Source organism: Phoxinus phoxinus, assembly GCF_949152265.1.
Source record: "Phoxinus phoxinus genome assembly, chromosome: 7".
NCBI lineage: Eukaryota > Metazoa > Chordata > Actinopteri > Cypriniformes > Leuciscidae > Phoxinus > Phoxinus phoxinus.
In genome coordinates, this window is record NC_136882.1 from 36,005,630 (window position 1) to 36,013,276 (window position 7,647).

At 37.2% G+C, this 7,647-nt stretch overlaps 2 long non-coding RNA genes across 3 annotated transcripts; one reads left to right on the forward strand and one right to left on the reverse strand.

Annotated features, from left to right (window-relative positions):
- The first annotated feature begins 351 nt into the window (after positions 1–351).
- On the forward strand, positions 352–2,950 carry LOC307002126. Of its 2 annotated transcripts, none has more exons than XR_013798425.1 (6): positions 352–497; positions 629–728; positions 834–852; positions 1,210–1,310; positions 1,438–1,537; positions 2,458–2,950. It is a non-coding gene; the product is annotated as an uncharacterized lncRNA (long non-coding RNA). The 2 variants fall into 2 exon arrangements; XR_013798426.1 differs by having other exon boundaries at positions 356–497; positions 1,441–1,537; positions 2,458–2,923.
- A 1,482-nt stretch (positions 2,951–4,432) lies between these two features.
- On the reverse strand, positions 4,433–7,548 carry LOC307001746. Its single transcript, XR_013798312.1, has 3 exons — positions 7,152–7,548; positions 6,342–6,443; positions 4,433–5,665 (listed from the first exon to the last, which is right to left on the reverse strand). It is a non-coding gene; the product is annotated as an uncharacterized lncRNA (long non-coding RNA).
- Positions 7,549–7,647: the final 99 nt, after the last annotated feature.

Here is a 7,647-nt window from a genome sequence, read left to right on the forward strand (position 1 = left end):
TCGCCCCACTGTGCGAGGAATTACTCCATACTTTGTTTACACTGTGTGAGATTGCATGCCGCTGTTTGTAGTGGGCCTATGCCATGCACGTTCGGTTGGAGTGTTTCCCCTAGTTGACTACGTGTGGTGCAGTTTATTCACGAATATAACTAACCCGAGTGATTCCTCTTACTGTACAGACGGGTGAAATATCTGGATTTGGAGCGTTTAAAACAGCATTACCTACTAGCCGCCCTTGCTAGTCTCTTCCATCTCACCAGAAAAGTATTGCTGTTGAACTAAAATTACTATATAACCTGTGCATGCTGCCTTGTGCCCACAGAATGGCGAGAGCTGCTGTTGTACATGGATAACCCTCCTCCCCACTATGCTTTAATCTGTCTGCTGTATTAACTTGAGCCATCACTTGAGTATTGCTGCCCTGTAACGGTGGAGCCCAGATAACTCCTGTTACATTGAACCCACCCTCTGCATTCCCCTCATACCCCGGCGGGCTGGTGAGTTTGCTGTTTATACAAAAGAGTGGCACTGTGTGCAGTGCTGTTCCGTACTAATTGTATCTGTGGAGCTGCTGTTGTATCAAGTCGAACTGTACCACCACCGTTACACTATCACCGCCTGTGCGCAGAGACCTGCTGCTATATCAAGTCCTACTGCTCCTACTGTACCAGGCAAGCTGTCCTGCCTACACTTCAACCGCCAGAGCTTGGAGAACTAACATTCCACTTGTAAGCAAACAATCCACCCCATCGTAGTTACTCTTCAGTCGTTGTGAGTCTACACGTTACATTTGCTTTGCATATAATCTGTGCATTATTACCCTGTGTTGTCAGAGCCTGGAGAGTCGTTGAGGTACCCAGCCTAATCGTCCCGCCATCGTTACGTCCCATTCTGCTTGAGCCTGGAGAGTTGTTGTTGGGTCTGCCCAAGTGTACAGCCCTCCGGCAGACTTCAAGTCCTCATCTGGCTGCAGGCCCAACAGCCCTAGAAATCTGCTTTTCTATAGTCCTTTTAATTGACTTGCTCTTAAATATATGAAATAAAGGAAACCTCATTGCTTTATACTACTCCTTTTCTTGTTCTGGTCATTGTCTGGTGGGATACGTGGTGCTCCCTTGGGGAGGGGGAGAGTCAGTGGCGGATAGTGCCCCCCCGCCTTGTGACACTTGCATGTAATGTAATTTAATGACCTTCCTTTCTGTATTGCAGGATTACTTTAGATCTCTACAACATCAAACTCAACAGCTCTTTTAAGAGCAAACCCTGACTAGTGAGTCTCAACGGATCTTGCCGTGATCAGCCCTTCCCAGGTAAAGTTTCTAGAATATTTCAATCAGTATTTACTCATCAAATGCTCTCTCCTGAATCGTCTTAATTTATGTTTCAAGAACAATAGTAATTGCACATAGAGTAAGTAGAGACTTTCTTGTTTTACAGCAGAGAAGGAAGACCAGTCCTTATATCAATACAAGCTAATCGACTAAGTCCTTTGTTTCGGGTGAGGAAGGAACATTTGCTGCCCAAAGAAGACAGAAAGGTGCGTGAGTCCATTGGTATGTCTTGTATTGAAACAATGCTGTAATATGTAGTACATAATTTGATGTTGACAATTTTACATTGTATAGGTTATCACTTGGTTTTTGACCAAGTGAAGCTCTTGAAACAAGTGACAGAAGAGTATGTTGTCTTGAAAAAAATCAAGCATCACTTGCAAAGGCAAAAGAGACCATACCTTTCTTAAATATCTTTTTTAAAATAGGTTGCTGTTGATATGGGTAAAACATTTTTTGTTTAGTACTTAGCTTATATTATGTGCTTAAATATTATATATATATAACGTCCTTTTTGAGGTTGAGAGTTTTCCTCCAACCCTAATCGAGCACATCTGAAAGTCTTCAGCTTTACTTATAGACAATAGGCAGGAGGGTTTGAGGTTGGAGCTAAATCTGCAGGACAGTGGATGCTAAGGGCCAGAGTAGCCCATCACTGCTTAATATATCGCAGAACATAGGCCCCGTTTACACGAAGTGAAGACACAGATATTTCCCTGCGGTTTGGCCTCTCATTTACACGAAAACCCAGTTTTTATCACAGAAAACGATTATTTCTAAGAACTCGGGCCAAAGTGGAGATTTTGGAAAACTTTGTTTGCACGTTTGCATGTAAACTGAGAAAAACTGAGTTTTAGGCAGCGACGTCACAGTATGTGACTATTTTCGGGATTCTGATTGGCTAACGTGGGCTTGAGCTTCACGTTACACTGCCACCTACAGGTTTGGCATGATCTAGATGGCATATACACAGGTTCGTGTGCACGATGTTATTTTTGAAAACGAAGAGGGGTGAAATGTCCGTTTATGAAAATAGCCTTCCACGTGTAAACATAGCCATAAGCTGACCTGACTGTCCATTAAACAACTTAATTTGTATTGTTTGTGTTTTTTGCTTTACTTTCAGACCAGGACTGGAGAACGCCTGACAATGGGATGTTGAGACTTCTTCCTCTGGTTGAGAAAAGCTACACCACACCAGTGATCACATCTTCTGTTCTTCTGTTGTACTGTAGGGTACAACTGAACAAAATGTTTAGACGAGGAAGAAGAACATGAACATGATAGAGACATGTACAGGGAAGAGCAAGAAACCAGTTTAGCTGTGATAATAAATCATTATTTTCCAACACAATATCAAATCTGTTTTCTGTATAGGTGACTGAATATGATTCTCTGGCACTCATTTTGTGGCTTCAGCAGCTGTGAATGGATTAATATGATGTTAATGTATTTTTGAAAACACATTTTTATTTATCTTGAATCTCATTGTCTTTATGCTACTTTATCAACTTTATGCTGTGTCCTCCAATAAAGTGTTGTGTAATAAAGTATGGTGAATATTGTGTATTGAAAGTGGTGTTTGGTACAGTAAATAAAAAAAAATATTTGAGAAATTTAAATTTCTTATTTCTTTAGTTTAGTTCATAATTTAAAAACAACTACCGGTACATATAATTAATTACCATGATTATTTTTCTTAGGACATACACATTATAGATCTGGTTAATGATATTTGGGACAACAATGCAACAAAAGTTGCACATACTTGCATGCATAAGCAGTTTGCAGTGAAATAAAGGGAAGCTATGTGAATAACAAGAGGCTGCAGTGGCTATCTTGCTATAAACACTTCAAGCATAATTGAAGATGATCCATGTTGATCATTCTAGTACATCTACTACTGCATTTAAAATGAAAGCATAGACATTACAGATGTCAGGCATATAAGCAGCAATCAGAAGGGGTGAAAAGGAAATGTTGGCACTGTTTTTTTGTTTTTGTTTTACTGAATGGTGCATTATCCCTGTGTAATAGTGTGTGTAGATCTGTGTAGATTGTACTGCACTTCCATCCCAAGGGCCCAGCAACGGCCCCCAGAAGAGCAAAAAACTGCACATTTCAAATGGCTGTAACTCACAGTCCGTTTAGTAGTGTATCAAAGAGAAAATCGGCAGGACAACTGCTTATGCTATGTTTACTAAATAATGTTGTGCGAAGTTTTCTGACATATACGGAAAGCTGGCATAAAGGTTATTTTTAAAGTGCTCACAGTAAATTATCAAATTTCAGCCTGTCCCTCATATATGTCATAAAGGTTTGCACAATGAACAAATTTAGATATCCAGTTGTCCATTAAATATATTATTTATTTAACATTTATTGTTTCATTACTAAGTGTTTTAAACTACATTACCCACATATCTCTGTCATTATGTCAATGGAACAGGAAACATTGTCCTGTAGTTCATTGAAATGTGCAGACATGGTTAGGGTTAGGGTGGGGATCTCAGTAAAGGAGCAATTTCTCACAACATAGAGACACTTTATAGTTAGCTTTATGTATAAAGAACGCAATAATAACACCAAAACATACTTTGTAACATGAAGCACCGTTTTATATGGGTTTAACTATAGTCCAATCACAGCGAGTTCTGCGATAAAGTCACAGCCAATAACAACCCAGCTGAACAGACGCGTCACACTTACTTGCCCATTTATGGTAAATGATGACAGATCTCTTCTGGTTCCGGCTACAGCAGGGAAAGATACCTTAAATATATAATATTTGGGCTGTAATGTATTCATTCTAATTAAATTATAAAATCACATTTAAAAACAAAAGACTCCTTTGTGTGGTTACCATCCAAAAACGAGATCACATGATCAATGACACAAATGTGCTTATTAAGACTGATTCATAAATACATTTGAAAGAGAAACTTTTTTCTACAGCAGGGGTAGTTTTGCAGTATTTTAATTAAAGATAATTACATGTACTAAAGTGCTTCTAACATTTACAGTGTATGTATAGTATATCAAAGGTATATCAATTATATTCAAATAAATGTAACAAAATCACAATGAATGCACACAATTTTGAAAGCATATTCCAATATTTAATGTCAAACTGTTTAAAAGACAAATGTAGTGCCAAACCTACTGCACAACAATATTATATTATAATAAATATCTATTATAGTGACACATACTGTAATGTTAAAAAAATCGCTATGATGAAGTTATATTTTTTACAAACCAAGAGATGAGATACAACTTTGTTATGTGAAAATATATTTGTTTCTTCGCTTTAAAGAACAAATAGGCAAAAACATAAGCACAACATTTTACATTCTCACCTTTAATTCTATATCCCTGTGATTATTGGTCACTTTTTTTGTAACTAAATGAAAGGCGACTTAAAATAGTTTATGATTATAAATGTCAGTAAGAAAATGCTTCAATAAAATACATTCACGTGTATATTACATTTACATTAACCAGGTAGTGATGTAATGATACCATAGATGTAGTTATGGTGGACATTTACTATAGTAACCACTGTAATAAAAGGCTTAATGAAGCTAAATGTAAGACATTAAGTCCATCTAAATGTAAAGGTAACAAACTCAGAATAATGTCCAGTATGCAAGTGTGTCATTTCTGTAATATTATTTCAGCACCAATAAGAATTCCATAAATATTGATTGTTTTCTAAAGGTTTTCCTGAACACTCTCACTATCTTCAATTGTTCGGACAAAAACCTGCTATACACACTTGCAGAAATATACATTTGTCTATTGCATCATGAAGTCACTGCATGACTAGAACTAATGGATGGCAATGAATATGTCCTTTACCAAAACACCTGATGATCACTGACGCTTCTTTGATGAAGGCATTAGGCAGACATCAAGTACAGTTTATGAAGCTGAAAAGAGAAAACAAAATGCTTTAACAATATGGAAAAAAGATAAATCACTATTTTCAATATTGGTTCTGCATATATCAAAGAGATCTTGAGGAGGAGTGGGACTTCACAGAGCAAAGGGTCCACCTCGCTGGACACATCCGACGCATGCCCAAACAACACCACCCAAAGACAGTGATGAAGTGGACACCACCAGGAGGATGCAGGAGACAGGGAAGACCAAGGAAGACATGGAGACAGATGTTTCATGAAGACCTGAAGAATGTCAGTGTCCCATGGGAAGATGTGGAGAACTTGGCCATGGATCGAATACGTTGGAGGACACTTGTTGCCCAATGTGCCCAGCACAGGACTTGATGATGATGTTGATGATGAGTTTATCCATAACTGTGGGATATGTTTCTGTAAAGAGTGTTGCATAATTAAATGTTAAAAGCATTTTATGTAATACGTTCACTGATATGTTGGCATTTCTATGAATAAAAGTATCTCATTAATAGCAAGCAATAATCTCGTTTGAACTCGTTTAAAAATAACATGATTTACATGCAAACGGGACAGTTATCAGCATTGTAACTGATCTGATTATGACAAAATAATCGAGTATCTGATGTCATGTGACAAGTCAGATTAGCTTTTCCACTCTTGCAAACAGAGGTAGGTTATGAGGTGTGGAGAGAGATCATTTATCATTGGACATTGGAACATGAGCAGACAGGGACCAATTTGTAATAATTTTAATAAATACAATGCAATTAATATAAACTTTCTGACAGTGTGTGGGACATCAGACTACTTTCCAAGAAGGGGCGCAACTGATTTACAAATTTCGCGATAAATGTGTACAGGAATTGAGGCAGTAGCCAATGACAGCACTAGGAGTAAAAGCTGCAGGATTATGTACAATTATACAAATATGTACTAGTATCGTACGAATTTGACAACTTGTTAAATCTTGTGAATTATTAAGACTTTGAGACTGTTCACACTTATTGGGCTATGGGTTTTGTAAGAACAGGTTTAAGAAACAACAAATGCTTTATAAAATGTTTGATTTAGGGTTAAAACACATACATACCATTGCAAATATTTGCCTTTGCAGCGGTCCGTCTCCTTCGTTTACTTGTCCTCAAACAATAATGGGCTGACTGAGTCCGAAAGGCCCTTTTGGTTTTTTCAGCTGAAAAAAGAGAAAATAAAATATCATTATGTATAATATATAGGATTATTTAAAGGAAAAAGTACTGATTTTCCTTACAAATATTGGATGCTACATTATTAAGCATTAAAAGCATGGTAGGTGTTGTGGTTAATATGCATAATTTACAACAATTATCACTTTAAAACTTCCAATACTGAGGTAAAAGCATGGTAAGTTTTGTGATTGCTGTCCTTTACTACACCCATCACAGTACAACTAGGTTACTGAGGTAAAAGCATGGTTAGTGTTGTGGTTACTGTGCATTTACAATAAGTACCACATTAAAACTACCAATAGTGTGGTAAAAGCATGGTAAATTGTGTGACTACTGTCTTTTTACTACACTTATCACAGTAAAACTAATGTTACTGTGGTAAAAGCATGGTGTTGTTTTTACTGTGCTTCTACTACACATACAACTTTGGAACTAATTGTACTACTTAAAAACCTGATATGAATATGATTAACTGATTGAAGGTCTACTCTAGGCCTATAGCACATCACGTGACAGACAGTGTTTAATCACCATAGAAACCATTTTCATAGAAAGCAATGAAACGCAATGCCTCCGTGGAGATGACAGATATAATGCAGTGACTGAACTTGAGCTAATCTGATTAATATCGACAGAAAATACATTATATCATTATCAAACATTATTAGGACAGCGTATTTACGACTACTTACCAACATCTGGCACACGTGAACTGATGCCAAATATCGCGATGTGTTCGGAATGAGACTTCTTCAGCGCGATTTCCTACTGATAATATATATATATTTTTAAATATCAATAAACAGCAAAGCAATCCAGCTTCCCTGGCAATAAGACCAAAATAATATAATTAAAATAAATACATAAACAATGATAAGATCTCGTGAATAAATGTTGATTAAACAGCTTCTCTGCTGCAGCCCGATAGGCAAAAAGAATCGTGCTGTGATCACGAAAGACGCTTCCCATTGAAATACATTAGTTTAAAAAACGTGCTGATATCACGAAAATAACGAAATAAACGTGCCCGTGTCTGTCACGAATCAATAGATTAAATTACGTGACCATATCACGATCTGCCGTGAGACTGGGTTGCAACGGTTGCCTCCTGAGATCAGTTTCTAAAGAAGTAGTTTCCTGTGTTTATGATCGTGTAAACAGCACATTCCCAAACACAAGAAAACAACC